Source organism: Coenobita brevimanus, chromosome 86, assembly GCF_032717465.1.
Source record: "Coenobita brevimanus isolate Jiangsu-jjx chromosome 86, ASM3271746v2, whole genome shotgun sequence".
In the NCBI taxonomy this organism is placed as follows: Eukaryota; Metazoa; Arthropoda; class Malacostraca; order Decapoda; family Coenobitidae; genus Coenobita; species Coenobita brevimanus.
The window spans coordinates 28853085-28875899 of NC_137039.1; the positions used below are offsets into that span (position 1 = coordinate 28853085).

General features: G+C 39.9%; 1 protein-coding gene and 1 long non-coding RNA gene across 6 annotated transcripts in view; one reads left to right on the top strand and one right to left on the bottom strand.

Annotated features, from left to right (window-relative positions):
* LOC145410809 (uncharacterized) overlaps positions 1-22815 on the bottom strand; it is a 24289-nt gene continuing 1474 nt past the window's right edge. The window contains exons 2-8 of one of the 4 annotated variants that reach the window (XR_013899310.1): positions 20759-20879; positions 15226-15360; positions 12320-12504; positions 9066-9200; positions 8649-8876; positions 1329-1405; positions 1-961 (exon numbers count right to left, since the gene is read on the bottom strand). This is a non-coding gene — a long non-coding RNA (uncharacterized LOC145410809). Of the gene's footprint in view, positions 962-1328; positions 1406-8648; positions 8877-9065; positions 9201-12319; positions 12505-12834; positions 12915-15225; positions 15361-20758; positions 20880-22815 lie in introns of those variants that run through there. The other 3 variants (XR_013899311.1, XR_013899312.1, XR_013899309.1) reach the window with 3 other exon arrangements.
* LOC145410807 (uncharacterized) overlaps positions 13538-22815 on the top strand; it is a 22798-nt gene continuing 13520 nt past the window's right edge. Inside the window, exon 1 of one of the 2 annotated variants that reach the window (XM_080280926.1) lies at positions 13538-13682. The gene's annotated coding sequence lies outside the window, so the exon portion shown is untranslated. Of the gene's footprint in view, positions 13683-15808; positions 15975-22815 lie in introns of those variants that run through there. The other variant, XM_080280927.1, reaches the window with a different exon arrangement.

Genomic DNA, 22815 nt, shown 5'->3' on the forward strand with positions numbered 1-22815 from the left:
ACCAACACCAGGATCCTTCTGCAGCACTTTGTAGGACACAAACACCAGAGTCCTTCAGTGGCACTTTGTAGGGGCACAACCTCCACCAAAGCCCTTCAGCAGCATTTGGCATGGGTACGACCAACATGCCTAGTCCCGGGTTCCTACGCTCCTCATGGGGCGTGATGGATGGACAACCACTAAGAGTCTTCCAGCATAACTCGGCAGAGGTACAACAGCCACCAGAGTCCTTGGGCATCACTTGACAGGGGCACGGCCACCACCAGAGTCCTCAGGCATAACTTGGCAGGGTTATGCCCCCCACAATCCTTTGGCATCACTAGTCAGGGACAGGACCAGTTAATCACTAAGAGCATGACCCCAGTTCTCCAGCAAGGATACAACTGTGAATTCGCTATTGCTCAGAAGGGGAAAGACCAGAGTTCACCAGGATGGCAGGGTTAACAAGCAGGAATACACATTAAGACATCAAACACTATAAACATATGAATTAAACCTGATATGGGTAAGAGCACTCGCCTTCAGTTCTCAGCAGCACTTGGCAGAGGCAAGAGCAGATTTTGACATATATTAAAACTCACTGTGGATTTAAACTAATGTTTCTGTTCCACAGGTGTTGTGTGCTTGGTGCTAACCCTGCTATCTTGGCAATGAACTCTGGCCCTTCATCCAGAGGACTGCAAAGGATTCTGATTGTGCTGCCTGATGAATGAAGAACTGTGCCCCCTGTTGAGGAAAGGCAAAGAACTCTGGTTGTGGTCTCCTACAAAGTGACTACGAAACCGTTGGTCGTGGTCCCCAGCCCAGTGATGAAGAACTTTGGTTGTGGTCCCCAGCTGAGTGACAGTAAAGAACTCTGGTCGTGGTCCCCTGCCGAGTGATGGATGACTGCGAAGAACTCTGGTCGTGGTCCCCTGCCGAGTGATGGATGACCACGAAGAACTCTGGTCGTGGTCCCCTGCTGATGGTGAAGAACTTTGATCTGCTTGTACCAGATGTCTTTACTTGTGTATTAATTTCAAATGTATTTTTTCTTGGTTTAAAATATAAATTGAAATATACTGTCTTGTTTTCTCACCATTCGTTTTCCAACTTAACTTAAATCTGCCTGACTGAAATGACTAGTATAACTAACTTAACACAATGAAAACTATTCAAAAAAAAAAAAAAATTGAAACTCTACATAAAAAATATTTTATTCTTCTGTATTTTATTCAATGGAAACAAATCAAAAACAAGTTGTAAAAAAAAAAAAAAAACTGACAAAATATGAAAAAAATAAGCAATTTTTAGCAAAAAATTGCTAAAAAAGGCACCCAAAAATGTACCTAAGTCGATTGCGAAGATTAATGGAACCAGGTTTTGCTTCGAGCCTTTCGTAATCTGAAGAGTGTCCAGACAGAACCTGAAACAAGAAATGTGTTAAAATAATAATAGGTACACTCCAAAAATTCCCCACCCCTTTCCCCCTCCTCCCTCACCACAACTACAAGTAGCAGGGCAAGAGAGGAATGGCAAAGGGGTGGGGGAGTTTTGGAGAGGACACGAAGAAAATGTTGTGTGGGGGAGTGTGTGTACAGTTGCGGACATAAATACTGATCCACTTCATGAACGATAATTAGCCAGGAAGTGAGCAGTGACTTCTGAAACCCAGTGAGGCCATCTTCATGCATAGCAAACTTTTCAGAATATTACGTATGAGTTTCACAACTCGTGGACCAAAAACGTGGAGCAGTATTTTAGTCCGCAACCAGCCTTACAGCATCAACACACATGGACGGCCATCTTGGAATTGAAAGTTGCCAGCTAGTAGTTTTATGAGCAAATTTTTTGACTTAGTAAAATTTTGACATGCTAACTAGTATTTTTGAGTGAATTTTTGGACTTAATATTTTTCAACTTAGTATTATTGAGTAAATTTTTCGACTTAGAAAATTTTTTGAGATACTTAGATACCAATAATAACAGTGACCATCTTGGATCTGACTGCTGCCAATCAGTATCACCAAAAGTAAATTTTCAACTTTGTAAAATTTTGTGATGCTTAGATACCAATGAAACAAGACAGGCATCATTTAATTACTTTATAATTCTGTGGACATTCATAACAGCAATGATAGCTCTGACTTACAAATTACTTTTTCTTGCTTAAAAAAATATGTATACCAAAACACTCAGTTTACAGGATAACGTTACCCATAAAATAACTATTATCAGATTAATCGAATCAATGCTGGCTTGTAATTAATACAGGGTGATCCATAAATTACGCTCATCTAATCTTATGGGGACAGCAGTCTGTTTACAAGAGGGGCAAAGACAATTTGGCTGCTTCACAAAATTAATAATCAACCATGTAATCAATGGACATTACAAGGCAAATACCACTAAACATAAATGGCATTATACAATTAATGGACATAGAAAAACGGATAATAAAACACAAAGCATGAAAGGGATTATGCAATCAATGGATATGAAAAAGCATATTTTATAACACTAATCATGAAAAGGGCTATGGGAGTAGAAAATGATGCAAGGGAGACAATGGTGCTGATCACTTAGCCATCTCCTCAACTAAGTTGTGTAATACATGGACCACCCTGTACGATGAAAGAGGCCGTCAATGTGTGCTGATTCACAAACAAACTTGCGATCAATTTACAGTCGTAACTATTATTGAGTTTTTGCTGGTAGGAGAAGGAATAGAGGGAACAGACTCTCTTGTCACTTGTTCTAGCAAAAACATATTTCTTTCATCTTAACTTGGCCCAGATATTTGTCATTTTGTAAATTACTTCATGTAGCTTAGCGTAGAAAAAGACGATACGGCACTATGGCTGTACATTCTTTCCATGTCACTTTGTGATATGCTTTTTGCAAGAGCAGAGTGAAAGGTGTAAAATTCTTATACATCATGTAAAATTTTCCTGCTTGAAAACCACCAGAATTTCCTTTTCTTCTCAGTTATGGAACCAATCATGATATGTTGTACCATACTGAAATTGTCATAACAATGTCATAAAAAATGTCTTCCATTGGTACCAAACTTTTACCCCAAAAGAGCCAAGTACAACCAAAAGATGCTCAAAACATTTTCTTTAGGCAAAAACTTGGCAATATATTTTTTTTTCTCGGCTAATACACCAATCATAGGACATTATACTTATACTTTGAAAATGTTACAAGAAATGCCCTCCAGTGGTATCATTAATATCAAAAATAATAAAATGTAGCCTAAAAAGGCCCAAAATACAACCCTGCTCACTCAGGCATTTTCCACATCTGCAGTATGGATGCCTATTTCTTGATACCAGGTTTTAAGTGTTAATCTATTGTCACAGTTCAGTGGGAGAGAAAAAAAAAAAAAAAGGCTCTACATCCTTTTTACATTACTATATTCTATTTGATTGACCTGTGCAGCTGAGATGCATGAGCCGAGTAAGGTGTGTTTGATTCGCGGCCGCTGATTGGCCGCCGATGATGTAAATCTACAGCTTTTCTTATTTTAACACATATACTGTATCTATATTTTTAAACTGCTTGCACTACAAGCAGCCAGTTTAAATATGGAATCATTTCCGAAGACAAAGACGTCAAAATTAGCTTGAAAAGTTTACCACATCAAAGAAAATTAAAGTTGATTATGAAGTTTCATAAAACTATGAGTGACGTTTGAAGTAAATTATCCACCCACAGTGTACATCTGCGTCCGCATGTTGCACTGCATCCACCCATGGTGTACATCCATGTCCGCATTATGCATTATAACATTCACCTAAGGTATACACCTATGTCTGCATGTTGCACAACAATTCATGCCTGCATTTACTTCAATGACATAATCGGCGGCCAATCAGCAGCCACGTACCAAACACACCCTACTTGTCACATACATCTCAGCGGCACAGGTCAATCAAATTGACTACAGAACCTTATTCTCGTGTTAATCTTATTTTAAACTCAGCATTTGTGATGGATGGAAGGTAATTTTAGGCCAAGTTAATGTGAAACATGTAGTTAAGAGAGAAAAGTTATCGCAAGTTATTTTGTGGCACTCCCAGTACGCAAAGATACACGGCCATGTGGAACTGACTGCATACGAAAGATCATAATCTGGTGAAAGTAGGATATTTTCTTAAGCAATATGACTGACTGAGTGAATGAGCAAAGCAAGCCAGCAACAACACTATTAGACAAGTAGTTGGGTGGTTGAGCACAGCACCTAAACTGTTATCTGGTAAACTATAAAAGCACAGGTGGATCTATGCACATCAATGGAAAGCTTAAGAGGTAATGTGTATCACACGTCGCTTTTCTCAAAATTTGCCACCATTTGGCTGAAAAATGAAACCAAACCACCAAAACTGTGTTATCTCTGCATATATACACACTGCTGAAAAGCTTATAAAAAAGAAATACAAGTTTGTAAACTCAGCCTTCTCAATATGCACCACAATACTGCTGCAAAAAAAAAAAAAAAGGGCCAAACTGAGCACCAAAATTAGCTGTCTCAGAAATTATTAAGCTACTAAACATCTACACACAATGTCTGAAAACTTGTTGAAAAGTTATGGGTATCACTAAGTGGTTTTCTTCAAAAGTGTGCATTAACATCAGGCAAGTGAGATGGCCGAGTCTTCATAAAATCAAAGTGTGCATTAATACTGGGCAAGTGGAATGACAGCTTCTTAAAAACTTCAAAGCTTCATTAATATTAGGCAAGTATGATGGTGTTCTCCAAAATTTCAAAGTGTGCAATAATATATGGCAAGTGGGATGGCACAATTCTTACTGCCAAAATAATGACAGCAAACTTGCTCACTCATACAAGTTCCAGATTTTTCAAGCATGAATGTGTATAACTTGATTTTACTCATTAACAGCATACTGATGACATGCGCGTATGCAGTTTATTCCATGTGGCCTCATAACACATACAAAAATAAACAAGAAATGCACAAATACATAAAATAAATAGACACAGAAAGTAGAAAACAATGAATTCTGATTAAACTCGAAAAATTCTTGTCAAATGAGATTTATAACCTCTAAAAATTCTAGTCAAATAAATCTACAGTATCTAACCTCTAAAAATTCTGGTCAAACTTCTGTTTCGCTAAATCTGAAAAACTCCTACTGTAGGACAGGGTGATCAAGAATGTTATCACTCACATGAGCTCTGGGTAGGGTAAAGCAGGGTAGGGTAGGGTAGGGTAAGGTAAGGAAAGGACATGAAAGTAGGGAAAGGTAAGGGAATGTTGGCTGGGTGAGATATGGTAGGTAAAGTTAGACAGGGTAGGTATGTTAGGCAAGGTGGAGTATGATATGGGAAGGTATGACAGAGAAGGGTATGAAATGGTAAGGTAAGGTAAGGTAAGACAGAGTAAGGTATGATATGGTATGGTACGGTAAGACAGAGTAGGGTATGATATGATAAGGCAAGACAGAGTACGGTATGATATGGGAAGGTAAGGTAAGACAGGGTAGGATAAGGTAAGGCAAGGATGGATGGGGTAACATATGGTAAAGGGTTAGATAGGGTAGGGTATGTTAGGCAGGGTTGGGTATAATACAGTTAGGTAAGGTAAGGTGAGGTAGGGCAGGTTAGGTAAAGCAGGGAAGGGAAGGGAAGGGCAAGGTAAGGTTGGGTCAGGTAAGGTATTGTAGGGCAGGGAGGGTTAGGGCAAGATGAGGTAAAGTTGAGCTAGGTAGGTCAGTCAGGCAGGATCAGGTAACAAAAGGTACAACAGGGTCCATATAATCAATAACTTTCGATCACCCTGTAAAGTTTTTTAAGTGTCCCCCCCCCCCAGCTACATGAAAATAAAAAGCTAATAACTGGGAATCTGGATATTTACTGTCATAATCTGGACTGACAGCTCTAAAACAGGGTGTATGATGATGTATGTCCCTAATTTCTTATAGTCATTTATGGAATAACTGTAATTACTTCTGCCAACAAAGTTGGGGAAGAGTATCTATTCATCCAAGTCTGTCTGTCTGTCTGTTTGTGGATATGATACTGTCATCTTAAACAGCTATCGGACCAACAAAATCTGGTGGATATGTGGACGCTGGGTCAAGAAGTTGCTTAGAGTATGAGGTGGATCCAGATGTAGGAGTAAATCATAAATTCTACTGGTGTCAGTGGAGGTATGCCTTCTTTTTGACTGTTTAAGTGGGCAGACTATGACCATTGAATTAATTACTTTCCTAATGAGGTTGTATTATACGGTAAACCATGAATTACACTGACACTGGCGAAGATATGCACTTTCTGAATGCTTTCTAGTTGTTAAATGTGATCCTCTTGCATTCCACTTTACAGAATGCAGTCAGCAATGATACAGAAAGGTCAGACATGCTGTATCATCACATTTAGGGGACACCCGTAACTGTCAAATGTGATCAGCCTGGACCAAACATTAGTGTAGTCAGCAACAATGCAGAACAGTCAGACAGTCAACCATCGTCTCATGCTTCAGAAGTAACTGTCAAGCACTATGATCTTGTCCACACTTTCACACACACTGTTTTGATATGACCCTAACACCTATGCTACTTTGGGTCACATTCTAAGTGCATTTGGAGATTTCATAAGAGCTCTTCCTTAGCTATTTATCCAGCATACTATAAGATCTTTCATGACAGGGTGGATAGACAAGGATTGTGGAAAGTGTTAAGAATATATGGAGTAGATGGGAAGTTGTTGAATGCTGTGAAGAGTATGTACGATGGTGCGAAGGCTGCAGTGCGTGTGGATGGTGAACTAAGTGAATTTTTCTCTTTGAAAGTTGGGTTGAAACAGGGATGTGTCATGTCTCCATGGTTGTTCAATCTGTACATGGATGGGGTAATAAAAGAGGTACAAGGTAGGGTAGTGGATGTTGGAGTGGCCCTGGTGAGAGAGGATAGTATTTGGAAACTCCCTGTACTGTTGTTTGCAGATGATACTGTGTTGTTGAGTGAAGATGAAGGGGAGCTGCAAGGCTTGGTGGATGAGTTTGGGAGAGTGTGTAAGAAATGGAATCTAAAGGTGAATGTAGGGAAGAGTAAAGTGATGGTCTTTGAGAGAGGTGAAGTCAGTGAATGTACAGCGAGGTTGGATGGTGAGGAATTGGAAAATGTGAGTACGTTTAAGTACTTGGGTAGTGTAATGAGTAAGGATGGAGGTTTGGAGAGTGAAGTGCTTGAAAGGGTACAGCAGGGAAGAAGGTTGCTGGTTCTTTGAAAGCAGTGATAAGAAACAGGGAAGTGAGCATGGAAGTGAAAAAGTATTGTGATACCAACTCTAACGTATGGAAGTGAAGCTTGGACGTAGTTGGAAGGACACAAGTCAAGAGTGAGAGCAGTGGAAATGAGTTATTTAAGAGGAGCCTGTGGAGTCACATGGAGAGACAGGCTGATGAATGAGGATACAAAGGAGCGTTGTGGTGTGGATGTGGATGTGGATGTGATAGGAAGCGTTATGCGGAACACACTGAGGTGGTTTGGCCATGTGGAGAGGATGAAGGGTGAAAGACTGACGAAGAGAGTGTATGTGAGTGAGGTGGAGAGGGGAAGAGGGAGGGGCAGGCCAAGGATGAGATGGAGGGATGGGGTGGAGAGGTATATGAGAGAGGGGGGTGTGAGTTGGGAGCAGGAGTGAAATGGCGGGGGACAGGACGACTTGGAGGCAATTTGTTTGTGGCCACCCCAAACGGGGTTGAGGCGTCTGGCAATAGATAGATAGATAGATAGACAGACAGTACATGAGTCAAAATCCAAGCAGAGACTCTCAGATTGTTAAAAATTGTATTACATATCTCAAATTTGTTTTTTCCCCAACAGCTTCCAGCAATTGTTGGGAAGTAATTAGCTGGTTTTGTTTAGCTTCCAGTACACTGAGAATATCAGTTGTACCATGGCCAACCTCAATACAGGAATTCTTTACGTGGAAACATGGCATCATTTTTACATTATATTAGATTACATCTCAATATCCTCTTTTATGCAATGAAAAACCCAGGTGGTTCCCCTGCTTGGTTAAATTAACATTCCTCAATTTCCTCCATATACACAAATAGACAATGTGCAAAGGAAGGGTTCACATTCAAATGAGCCTGGAGTTGCAAATCCTGTACTACTATGTTAATTGACGTTACTGAATTCAAGGGCTTGAATTGTGTGTGGCCCATTCAAGTTGACAGACTTAATTATTTTCTCCATTTTTTTTTTTTTTTTCCCTGATGCTTCACCCCCTACCTTACCCCCCCATCCAATGCTAGGAAATGAGGTATAGGTGATAATGATGATAATTATGTGGACTAGGCTGATACAGTATTAAGGCCCTATAAACAGCATACATGGAAAATGTTTCAACAGTAAATCACTAGAAGAGATGCTACAAAAACTCCTGTGCCACCAAGAAAAATGACCTGAATTCAAACACATACAGAAACACTAAGATTATGTAGATTATGTGGGCTTTGCTAAACTAGTGAAGAACCTTATGCCTGAAAATTCTTAGGGTGCTAAACTGATGTACCATTTGGGCCCTTGTTATAGTGACATAGCCTACCCTGTGTATAAAAATTCTTGGTGTATGGCTGACTGACCAGGCCTGCATCTACTGTACACAGCCTAGGAAAATGAATTTGGTTTACCTTTAACATCACAGCGAGATGAATGGATGCAGATGATTTTAGTGCTGACAGATTTTTGAAATTCCATCCATCATCATCAGCGGCAGCCCAAGTTAGTCCACTGCAGAATAAAGGTTTCTCCTATCTTCTTCCTCTCATGTATTGGCTGTCAGCATGTTCCATCATATCCTAGTGAATCTTGAAGTCTGAACAAGATGGCATGATGAGATCTGGGATCCACTCCTGCATCTGCCGACAAAAATCATTATCGGGATCATCATCATTAATTCTATTCTCACTATTATACACGGAGTAATTATGATCCAGAAACAGAAAATACAAAAGTCATAATCACCAATATTTTCATTCATCAAGCGTTGTAATTCTTACACACTCACTCACTCAGGGTACATGCTGCTAGGTGTAACCTTCACTCACCGTCTCACTCCATCCACCAAGGTTCCCTCATGCAAGTGTCAAGGCAACGACAAAAATGACTGACATAGTTCAGCCAAGATTTGCAGCCTTCTTCTTGGTACCTTCTTTCCCGGGCTGATGATTTCTGACACCAGCCTGTGAAAAGGATCAATCTAAGGAAAACATGCCATGACCCAATATATCTAGAGTATCACATTTTATGCAAGTACAAAAAAAGAAAAATAAATACAGTAATCCCCATACTTTCCAGACACCCCACTTAACAGACACTGTGGGCCTGGACCTTCGGGGGGGGGGGGGGGGGGAGAGAGAGAGAGAGAGAAAGAGAAAAATCCCCCCAAAAATCCGAATTTTTTCCCACCCGTAATTTGAAATTGCTGCGCGGCGTCAAACACCTGTTACCCCATGGACCCTTCACCCCTTCCTTCCTCCCCCCTCCCCTGTCAGGGTTGCCATTTGGTATTTTCCATTACCAAATGTGGGCCAATTTGGTAATGAAAAATTGTTTGGTAAAGAATCAGAATAATGCATTACCAAATGGATTTTTCACATGTATGAGGATACACAGGATGGAAATGGTGGATTGTTTGCTCTCTCTGATTAATCTGCTAGCCTACATAGTGTGAAAATAATCAACATGCTAGAAGAGTGATTATATACATGTATTTCCACTTGTATAAATAATTAATGAAGAATAAATGCTAGCTTTACGAATTTGGTAATGAAAAGTTAAATTTCGTAATGAAAATTGAAGAGTTTGGTAATGTGGCCGTTACGATCTGGCAACGCTGTTTTCCTGTCACCAACACTCCAACAGCTACTGCCTAACTTCGATGGCGAGTAGGTGCTTATCACAAAGGAAGCCACACATGCTCATTTTTTGTGAATAAACAGAGAATAAACTGCAATACCTCGCCACTAGACCACACGGGAATTTACAGTGTTGTGCAGTGTTAAGAATTAGAATTTAGAGTGCAAAGGATTAACTGTGGAGTGCAAATTGGCAATTGAAACTGGCATGGTGCAGTAACAATGTGCAGTGATAACAATTATAACTCACAGTGCAAAGACTTAAGTGCAGCACAACACTGGATTACTGTACATGCTTCAAGAGCATTTCCACCACTACCAAAACCTTAGAAAAGGCAGCCACAAACGTGCTATAAGTACCCTGGCTGAGGTACAGTCACTTCTAATTCCTCATTCTTTGGTTCCTTCTCATTTATTTCATGTTTTCTGTCCATTATTGGTGTGAACAGGGTCTTAAATAGGTTTAAATAGGTGCTATGCATGTCTGGTAGGGAGTTATTTAGGTGGTTAGGCTGGGTTAGGGACCAGTCCAGGAGCCAGGGGCCCACTTTCCAGATGGGACCACTTTCCAGACATGCCTTGGCTCTATTACATCAGATTGTAGATGGATTACTGCAATTAAAGTGATTAAAATAAAGTGTAAAAATTATAACACTATGGTACAGTACTTTTTAATGGGAGAGATTTGGTTAGATGGTGAACTCTCCTAGTTTGCTGGCAAGAATACTATATTTCACTCAGCACACATTTTGGTGCACACCATTTCTTAGTTCTAATGAAATTTAATCAATATACAGTAAAGCCCCAATTCTGGCAACATCCTAGTTCGCGGTTTCATGGTTAGCAGCCACCTGCAAATATTCCCAAACTCCGAGAAGTCCTAAACCCACCCAAATGAGTAAAAAAAAAAAAAAAGTTTAAAGCCAATCTAAAACACCTAACAGCCGTAAAAGAACCTAACCTAAGTTTAACCCCTGTAAATACCTCACTAAAACCAACAAACAAAATCTGAAAATCGTCAAATATGCCTGGAAAAAATCAAACTTAGTAAACTGTAGCTACTGGTACCCCAAATTAACAATGTTCACCCCACCTGACTAAAAAACATTAATCTACGTCTAAAAACAGTTTATAAATCAACCTAAACACAATTTTGGTCTAAAATATCATCAAAATCTGTATAAAAACATATAAATAAAAACCCATCGTTAAACCGGGGTTTGGCCATCGTTACACGGGGTATGGTGGTATTTCTACCCCCATCACTAAGCACAGGTAACACATCTATGGGTTTCGTATATCGAGGCAAACCTGTACTTGTTTTTTTTCATGTGATCAGGAAATTTTACTTTGCATAAATGGGTTTTAGGAGTTGGCATGGGACCCACAACCAATTAGGACTAATGGCCATGTTTAGCAGTTTCACAGTTTGCGGTACCTTCCATGAACCAATTAGGCGTCAAACCTGGAGCTTTACTGTACACCTAATCCTGAAACTAATTTAGTTCTACTACCATACTTTTATTACTGAATATTCACCTGCTTTTCCACTTGCAAATCCTGTGATGTTTTGTTAGGTACAGCACACCCTCATTTTATGACTGTGATGCATTTTCGAAAACCAATCGTTTAATGAATTTTGTTTTTTAATAATAATAATCATAATAATAATAAAAAATAATGATAAATCAGGCATCACAGTGATTATAAAAAAAAAAAAAAAAGTTAAATCACTGATTATAAAAAAAAAAAAAAAAAAAGTTAAATTCTTATTCATCAAATAAGCAAAATGACTGTATGCTACAGTGATTGTATAATGTGGGTGTGCTGTATTTCTTATACTAGCTGACAAACATAAGCTATACAATTTTGTTTTCTCTGGGTTCCTGTCATCACTAGCAACAAACTATTCCTTTACCATTTCCTTAGTCTGATGAAGTTAGATTAATGCTTAAAACTGCCAAATTCATTGTCTTATTATTCTTCCATAAAGTCTGATTGGGTTAGATGCAGTTAAATTAATGCTCTGGGGGGTCTGAGGAAGGCATGCAGTTAAGTTAGATGTGGTTAGGTTTGGATAAAACATTGGTATTCTGATTTGTTAAGTAATTCACTTGATATTAACCATCATTTTCCAGTGAAAATGCTTCTTTTCTCTGCATGGGTTCCACGTTCAATAGAGGGATTGGGAAGGCAGGAAAAATGGGGAAACGAGGCAATTCTGAAAAAAGTGAAAATCAAATGAACCACAAAAATAATAAGAAAATCCTTCTTTTATCCACAAAATTGTGTCTACCTGAAAGTAAAATTTTATTCTTTGGGGAATTAAAAATTCTACAATAATGGAGTCATGAATTTATGGAAGGTGACAGCACTACAGTAGCCTATGTAGCACACACACACAAAAAGAATAGAAATATGAGCAAAAAAAGGAAATGCCTTACCCATCTCAACAAGAAGGAATGCACAGGCACTGCCACGCCTTATAGAGGTGGTGATAAAATTCTTCGCTATACTGCACGGCCATCGTGAATAGTTTTGAGTATGGTATCAACCAGTGGTCTTTGTGTAAGGGTCATCACTGGTTCACTGAGGTATGGCTTTTGAATCGGCATTTACTCAAAACATCCTGCCAAAAAGGTAAAACGGAATTAGGTCTTTGTGAAAGGCAAATAGAGGATGGGTATTGCACAGCCTAGTATTCCTAGTTCCTACCAGGCTTTGGCCCTCAACGGGTATCTTCATTTCTTACACCACATTTATCAGACGCCTAATTTTACTCATCTTACCAGAGCAAGATTTCTCTAATGCAGTACACCGAAATCAATGCGTTCATCTCGTACTACCAATATTAGATATACTGATATCGGTCGACGAGGCCCCAAACAGACTCAGGATCAGGGGATACAACTTACTTCCGACCATTCTCCGAGTCACATAATCACAATACATGACCTACCCTAACGTAATGGTGTCTGCATCTTCCACAATACAAAAAAAAAAAAAAAAAAAAAAAGCAACCATCCACGGTGTATCCACTCCACGTTATACCACATGCCGTTCTTACTGTTTATTCTAAGTATCTATACTTACACTGAAAAGACGATCGCAGTTGAGTCTATGAAAGGATCGAAAACTCTTTACTCCCACAGTTACACACAAGAATTTATTCCTTCGTAACAAGTTGTCTCAATATACACAAAACTTTCAAAACCAATGTTGGAATTTATTTTACAATAAAGAGCTAAGCCGATTAGGAAATGTTTCTACTTCATCTCTGCAGAGTTGGACCCTTGTTTATCAGCTTTGATCCCCCCCCCCCTAAAATGTACATCATCCTGTTTACCGATGGTTCACTTAATGAACAGTACAATATATAAATGTCTTGTATGTAAGCCTAACGTTACAGGATTCAGTTAAAGTTCACTTGATTCGAGTTTCAAACTATATTCTTTCCATTAATACCGACCAGTTGATGCCACACTTTACATTATAAAAGCAATAAACCACCATCACTTTTATAACTCTAGTATACTTGCTAAATAAACTGATATGTAAATAAACGACGGGGGATCGTCCAGACGGAGAATAATTTGTCCTGACGGCGAATTGGTTTATTTTACCTTGATGTACAATTGCTTACATAAGGTCCAGGGGCGACTGGTGACTGACTCACATTGGCTTATTTTACCTTGATGTACAGTTACATAAGGTCCAGAGGCGACTGGTGACTCTGCACTAGGTGGGTGAGAACTTAAACCTGCCTTATCACTATTTCCCAGGATTACTCGGGGAAGCTTATTGGAGGTCAGTAATAAAATTGCGGTCTTTTTGCACAGTACTAACGGTACTTTCTATTTCATTTAAACTTTTAAAACAATTCTGGACAGGTCAAAAATTCAGACTGAACTATAAGGAAATACAGTAACATATTCACTCACACTGGTAACTAGTCCTTTTACAACTCTAGGCCCATTTAACTGATACTCTAGTTACTATTATTTCTATCTCCATAGAAACAGAGAACAGCCTATTGACTTTGACATAAAAGAACTGCATCCACCTGCAACCCAAGTACTGTATAGTAATCTGAAATCATGAAAAAACAACAGTTAACTGGGGTTGTAAAGGAGGTGCAAGGTAGGGCAGTGGATGTGGGGCTGGCCCTAATGAATGAGGGTGAGATTTGGAAGCTTCCAGTGTTGCTGTTTGCTGATGATACAGTATTGTTGAGTGAAGATGAATGGGAGTTGCAAGGTTTGGTGAATGAATTTGGGACAGTGTGTAGGAGGAGGAAGCTGAAAGTTAATGTAAACAAAAGTAAAGTTATGGAGTTTGAGAGGAATGAAGTCACAGAGTGTGCAGTGAGGTTGGATGGTGAGGATATGGAGAATGTGAGTGCATTCAAGTACTTGGGTTGTGTGATGATTAAGGATGGAACTTTGGGGGATGAAGTACGTGAAAGGGTACAGCAGGGAAGAAAGGTTGTTGGTTCACTGCAAGCAGTGATGAGAAATAGGGAGGTGAGTATGGAAGTTAAGAAGTCACTGCATGATGGTATCGTGATCCCTACCCTGACGTATGGAAGCGAGGCGTGGACCTTGCAAGAGGGGAACAAGTCAAGAGTGAGAGCAGTGGAAATGAGTTACTTGAGAGGAGCATGTGGAGTGACATGGAGGGACATGTTGATGAATGAAGAAGTGAAGGAACGTTGTGGGGTAGATGTGGATGTGGTTGAGAAGATTAGGAGAAATACACTGAGGTGGTTTGGACATGTGGAGAGAATGGAGAATGAAAGACTGACTAAGAGGGTGTATGTAGGTGAGGTGGAGGGAGGGAGAGGGAGGGGTAGACCGAGGATGAGGTGGAGGGATGGAGTTGAGAGGTATATGAGGGAGGGGGGGGGTGAGTTGGGGGGAGGGCAGTCAAATGGTGGGTGACAGAGTGACTTGGAGGCATTTTGTCTGCGGCCACCCTTTGCGGGATTAGGGCGTCGGGCTATAGATAGATAGATAGAACTGGAAATATCACCACTGCCTGTGAGCACATGATCAATAATGACAACAGTCAGTTTGTTTTCACCTGGCAAAAATCCCTGGTAATTTTGTGGCAGATGCCTCAGTTATTTTTCCAAGAAACCTAGACTGCTTTGATAGTCTATTGTGATTCATTCAGATCTGACCCTCACAACCGTCAGAAATGTGTAGTTTACAAGTTATAGTGAAGCAGCAGTTTGATTGGTGGGTTGACCATTCCAACGTTATGACAGAATCCTATGAATTGCTCCAAAAACTATCAAAACAGTCAAGGTTTCAAGGGGAATAACCCAACCTAACCCAACCCAACCTACCTTGAATTAACCTTGAAGCATTTCTGCCTCAAGGAGGTGTTGCTCCCTCAATTCTTGAGGCAAGGTCACGACTTCACCGCCACTCTTCACTTTGTTGCAGGTACTTCAGCTGGGCCACAGTGGAATTGGAGGTTGCTGGGGGTGACGAGGTGTACCCCGGAAATCATGGTTGATCCTGAGCTTACCATACCTAACCTAACCTATGCAATGATTGTTATTTCTTAATAATTCACAGTCCCTTAGCCAATGCCGATGAGGATAATGCTTTGCAGCCTCTTTGCAAGAGAAGTGGATTTCTTGGTTTTCTGCCTGCCTTAAAAACAGGTATATCAGGTACTGGTGAAGAAAGGAGACCCTTATACCAAGCTTCTTGATCCACTCCTTAATATCCCTCCAGTCACTCAATGTTTTGTGTATGTACCCCTGGTTTTTGTGGATCAACAAACTTCTCACTATGATTAATACTAAAGTGCGTGTATCCCTTGTCTTTGAGCATTACATAGCCTTGAAAATGCGACTGGGAACTGAGCCACAGCCTTAACAGAGGGTTGCCATTGTAACACTAAATTTGAAGATGGGGTAGGGAAAGGCACATTCAAACCTAGTCTTCTGAATGGCCATGATCAGGTGCAAGATTCTGATGTAAGAGTGTATCTTTGCTCTAACTGGCTGTTTTGTATCATGCTCAGAGCCTACTTTCCTCCCCTCTCCTCCCTTCAACTCCCAGAAATCCTGCTTTGTAATAGCAGGTCAGTTGTATTAATATTACTGTACTTGGTGACGGTTTTGCATTTAGTAAAAGTTGTTTGTATTGGTGAGATCCATTTGCATTAGTTATCAGAAATGATGAACGTGATGTAAGGCATCTGCTAGAATAATACCACATCTCTAGTCCCATTCTAGCTTAGCTGATAGCCAGGTGCAGTCAGACTGGAGGATAAATTGAACTATAGTCGCGGTGCATGTCTCTGAGGTTGTCATTATCGTACCTTGGCAACCTACCATTCAAAAGGGCAGTGAAATGGCGGGGGACAGGGCGACTTGTAGGTGATTTGTTTGTGGCCACCCCAAACGGGATTGAGGCGTCTGGCAATAGATAGATAGATAGATTATACAAGAATCATATTATTATGCACGAATATATTATACACGTACATATCATACACAAATCACACGCGTCTCATATTATACTGGAAATCAGACGCATTTTTGAATGGCAGGTTGCCAAAGCATGATAATAACAACCTCAGAGTCACGCACCGCGACTACAGTAACCAAGCAGACACATTTCTGCCTTTATCAGGTGGCAAAGGCAGAAGGGGTTTTACAGGGAAATTACCAGGATGTATTCTTGACATTTTGTTTGTTTTACTATATCCTGATATTCTGTTTCTATCTGATTCCCAATCAATCCTGTAAAACTGAAAAATAATAATTCTTTGTCTAAGAAGAAAACTCAAACATTTAACTTCTTATTTTGCAGAACATCAGTAATCAAACATGTTAATTCTTCCTCGGTTATATCTTACCATCACAATACATCATTTCTGTAATTTACTACAGGCGAGTCCCGATCCTACAAGCTAAAGGGGAGCAAGGATTTTGCTCGTTAGCCGAATTCTCGTTAAATGAAGTGAGGAACTTATGGGAAAAATAGGGTTCAGGAGCAAGGCCTCCAAGCAAACCTCCCCCCAAACCACCAAAACTGACTTTCTGATCATTTTAAGCTGGAATAGGCCTATGGGGTTAATACAAGAAGGTAATACTGTACACATGAAATGTAAAAACAGCATCAATATAAGAAGAATAACATAAATAATAGGTAAAATAGGGATGGGGTGAACAACCAGCCAAATAACCTCCACTGACCACCAACACTTGTGACAGACAATTTTAAGCAGGAATAAAGGGTTAATACACATGAAATACAAAAAACAGCATTTGAAAATGGACAGCTGTGGCGCGACCCTCATCTTGATTCTCGTAAGTTGGGACTTGGGGGGGAATTTACCTGCTCGTTAACCCCTACACCGCGGGCTTGTTTACCAATGACTTGCGTGTGCCGCGGGGTTATTTGGGCTCCGACAGACTCTCAAAAAATATTTGCCAAAAATCAGTTATTAGTCCTAGAATAATAAAATTACATATGCTTATGGCACATACCTTCAGCTTTCTCCTGGAATGATTGTTGAGCCTTCGTCTGTTACCGTAGGACTTGTGGAGACCTCTGAAGTAGGGTAACGAAGTCTCCACTTTACACTTCCCGACAACCCGTAATATGATTACCACAGCCAGATACAAACACTATAAACACTATTCTACAATTTTCAAGTAGTTTGGGATCCATACTCAAAAAAAAAACCACTGTGAAAGCAATGGAAATTACGAGCGCGTCTGATCGTCGCACTGGCACTAGTTCGCTCATGGTAGTCTGTCATTAATTATTCATAAAACCCCTCACACTTTATATTTCTATTACTATATAACACTTATATATATCTACAGTCTTTATCCATAAGTTTCCTTCAGTAGTACTGTATTAGTTTATTGTCACTGTAGGGATTCAATTTCTTTCAGTAAAATACGTAGCATTCACTTTCTCGTCCTGTATACTGGCATTGAGAGTGAATGTCACTTTCATCTTCACTCTCATAACTCATAGCATTCAGACATGCTAGAGTGAAACTTTCACTTTCATTACTCCTAGGGTATATACTCGTATTCTTATAATACTACTCATTTACATTTCTATTTACGTTCTCTATTTTATTTACGTTATTTACATTTCTATTTTATTTACACTGTGTTATGCACTGTCACTTGAAATAACTTATAAAACTATTTTCCATTGTTCACGTATATTTACATTCATTACTTTCACTTGCTGTTTACACATTATTTACACATTATTTACAATTCCACTTGCACTGTTTTACTCAATAGAAAGATCGTAGTCACTCTTTTATCAATTGTCAGCCCTTTACCTCTTTCCACACGAGGTTTAGTAGGGGGTAAAGGTCACAGAGCCATTTGCATGGGGGTGAAAAAAGGCCTTGAAGTCAGCAAGATGAAACATACGTCCTCTCACTTCGGAAGATGAGAGTACACTGATAACGCAGGGGCCAGGCCAGCCAGCCTAGAGGCCTGCTTTAGGGGTTATTCAGAGTTACCAATATTACTTCTTGAAACAGCTAAGTCTAGCACTGATATGATTGGCAGGAAATCTAGACAATACATTATAAATTTGGTAGTTCCAGGTGAATGTAAATATCATTTAGGCTTCTCCCTTCCCTCCTTACATGTATATTTATTACCAAAATAGATTAGAGGCCTACTTAGGAGATATATAATCAGAGCTACCAATGTTAAATCTTGAAACAGCTTTGTGTAGCACTGATATGATTGGCAGGAAATCTAGACAATACATTATAAATTGGGTAGTTCCAGGTGAATGTAAATATCACTTAGGCTTCTCCCTTCTCTCCTTACATGTATATTTATTACGAAAATAGATTATATGGCATATTTCAAGGGGAAAAAAACAGCGAAAATTAGCGAACGAGTGCACGTGAGGTGTTGTCAGGTGATAATTAGCCAATTCCAGGTGTATGGCACTCTCACTTACCTTATTTCTTTCTTGTATATATTATTTGGTATAAGAATACGACATAGGGCTTATTTCAATGGATGAAATCAGTGAAAAATTCCAGGGAAGATTTACTTAGCGTAGCATGGCCGGGCAGGCGAGAGGATAGGGTAATGGAGGGGGGGTAGGGAGGGGAGTCAAGAACGGGGAGAAATGGCTAAATTGTCAACAATGGATGGGAGTACAGATGAGATTAGGAGTGCTGACTAGTGTTGGACATTGTCAGTACTGATAAATGATACAAGCCCCCACTTGAAAGCCCGGGTGAATTCAAAATAACACAGAATCACAAAAGCGACGCCCCGCGGTATGATCCCTTGCTCCCAAGCGTCACGAAAGTGACGCCCCGCGGTTAAGGGGTTAAACAGGTGGTGGTGTAAATTTCAAGACCTCATATTAGCAAATTCTCGTTAAGCAACTTCTTGTTAACTGGGACTTGTCTATACATGCATACATCACAGGATAACACAGATATAATGAAATATAATACTGTACCTTGGTCACCTCGCAGCTTGGCCCCTGAGATATGGTCAGGCAACAGTGGGGAGGATAAAGGAAGATAAAGACAAGAAGAAAAGGAAAACAATGTTGTTCTATACGGGGTAAAACAATCGGAAAGTGAGACTGTAGATGATACGATAAATGTAGATATGATGAAATGTATTGATTTCCAATATTTGGAACTTATGGGATTATGGCGTCTGGCAATAGACAGATAGATAGAGAACTCCCAAGGTTTGAAAAACGAGGAGTAGCTACAGGATAGTGAAAGTAACAACGTTGGGTGAAGTGCTCGAAAGAGTATAACAAGGAAGAAAGGTTGCTGGTTCATTGAAAGCAGTAATAAGAAACAGGGAATTGAGCGTGGAAGTGAAGAAGTTACTGTATGACAGTATTGTGATACCAACTCTAACATATGGAAGTGAAGCTTGGACCTTGTTGGAGGGACACAGGTCAAGACTGAGAGTAGTAGAAATGAGTTATTTGCGAGGAGCATGTGGAGTCACTGGGAGAGAAAGACTGACAAATGAGGACGTGAAGGAGCATTGTGGTGTGGATATGGATGCGATAGGAAGCGTTAGGAGAGACACACTGAGGTGGGTTGACCATGTGGAGAGAATGGAGAGCAAGAGACTGATGAGGAGAGTGTATGAGTGAGGTGGAGAGGGGAGACCAAGGATGAGATGGAGGGATGATGTGGAGAGGTATATGAGAGAGGGGGGTGTGAATTGGGAGCAGGGCAGTGAATTGGTGGGGGACAGGGTGACATGGAGGTGATTTGTTTGTGGCCACTCTGTATGATGGATTGAGGCGTCTGGCAACAGATGGATAGATCATTTGTTGTGGAAAGGTTACCTATCGACTGGAAATCAGCCAATGTCAGTGCAATCTTCAAGAAAGGGAAGAAATCAGAAGCCAATAATTATCTGCCTGTAAGCTTAATTAGTGTTGTGTGCAAAGTCATGAAACATATTCCAAGAGCAATTAATGAAATATGTGTTGGAAAATGGTATTTTATACCCGAAACAGTTTGGATTCATAGTGGGTAGGTCAACTGTCCTTCAGATGCTGCATGTGATCGATGAATGGACTAGAATAACAGATGTGGAGGGAGAGGTGAATGTTTTGTATATGGATTTCCTGAAAGCATTTGATAAAGTCCCACATAAGTGACTTTGCAAAAACCAGCTGGCTATGGTATTACAGGAAATGTCTACAAATGGACTGAATCATTCCTGGCTGGAAGAAAGCAGAGTACACATCAAAGGAGTTAACTCGAACTGGGCAAATGTTCTGAGTAGAATATCACAAGATGCTGTTTTGGGACCAGTTCTTTTTGTGTTGTTTATAAATATCCTACCAGACTGTGTAAAGTCAAGTACATACCTATTTGCAGATGACACCAAGATATTCTGAAGGACTGAGACAAGCCAAGATCAAACAGCATTACAGGAGGACCTCAGTGCACTCCAAGATTGGTTGGACGACAGTCTTCTCCCCTTTCACCCTGAGAAATGCAATCACTTTAAAATCTGCTGTAGGTATACAGCACCAGAAATAACTAGCTACTACCTGAAGACACAGAATAATGACATCATAGAAATAAAGTCAGTTATGAAAGGTTCTGGGAGTGATAACAGATCGTAATCTAACATTCGAAGAGCATATACCGGTACACGAAAGTGTGAACAAAGCAAACTGGATAATGGGAATTACAGTATATGATCCTTTGTATCTTTAGATAGACCTGCATTCCAAAACCTTTTTAAACAATAGTCAGACTCCACTTGGAATATGCCCAATATTTGTAATCATCAAACTAGATGAAAGACTTAAATACAGTGGAAAATGTCCTCCGAAGAGCCTTGAAGTTGATACCGGGAATGAAGTTTTTCGGTTATCCTGAACGATTGATAGCACTGGCATATATGGGGAAACGTAATTTCAGTACATAGGATAATAAGTGGTATGTATGACCCCGAAGCGAACTTCTCTCTACAAAGAAGTGAAGGGCCAACCCACCAACAAGAAACTGACAAAAGAACGGAGTAAAACAAAACTGAGGCAGATGTCTTTTAGCTCAAGAATTGTGGATGTGTGGAACAGCTTACCCAATGAAGTGACTGATGCAAAAAATGTGATATCTTTTGAAAAGCTCCCTGACAGGTTTTGGAAAAATCAAGCCATTACATTTACTGTAATTCTGAGAGGAAAATAACAGCCACCCCGAGCCACCACATTACTGTAGTTTGAACTCAGGAGATGATGAAGATCTGGACATAAAGGAATAACAAGAGCTTTGTCCAGTATCGCTGTAAGGTTCTGTATGGTAAGGTAAGGTATGGTAGAAGCAGTCCAGAAATCTGAAGAAAATATTAAGTTACTGTGTTGGAGGACAGTTGTGGCCAGGAGATTAATAAGGAGACAAGCAGCTTTATAATCTGTAATATAAAGACCAATCAGTGGAAAGAAATGGAATAAATATGGGCAACCATATCAAGTATTTAGGAATAAAGGTGGAATATAACAGAAATTTGTTTAAGAGACATAAAAAAGACATGCTGCACAAGGCACAAAAAGCAGCAAATATGATATAGGCCTACCCAGTTATATAGAAAAGTTGTAATAAAGTATTAGCAGGTAACACATGGAAAAGTATCATTTTACCATCCGTTTTGTATGGAACAAATATAATATCACTCCGTGAGGATAAGATAAGGATATTAAAAAAGGTAGAAAATGGAGTTTATAGAGGAATATAAGGTACAAAATATACAGCACTCTGCATTTTGCCAGGTGAAATAGGAAGTTCTGGCATGAAGATTTTAAGGAAGTTGCAGTACAGTACATAAATTGCATCACGAGAGGAGAAAATACAAAGAAATATGAGGGAAGATAGAAAGAGTACGGTAAATGGTGGATAAAGGTTGAAGAATATGTGAAAGAATAGTGGTAGGTGGGGGCGCTCACCATCCACTCACTCAATGTAGTGCTGCTCTCGGGTGTCTACCCTGTCCTCTCCTTCATCCTTCTTTCCTTCCATCTTCTATCTTTCTTTCCTTCATTCTTTCCTCGTCTTTCTGCCTACGGGTGACTTTACACTCCCTCTTCTGTCTTTCATTCCTTCATTCTTTCCTCTTCCTTCTGCCTATGGGTGACTCTACACTGAGTGACAAGCCAAATGGTTTCCTGTACACCAGGAAACTATTTACTATGCTGGGTGGTAACCATATAACCAAATTTTGGCGCCTGGTGGTTTAGTGGGTAATTATTGTGCTCCAGTCGGATTGAGCCGGTGAAGGTTTATATCCAAGGGGTAGTTGGGGTTTATTGCTCACATAATGCCACTCAGGTATGAGTGAGGTTGGTCACTCTCATCTTAATGTCAGGACCAAGTGCCTAGCCCCAGGCTCCTACGCTCCTCATGGGGCAACATAGGATTG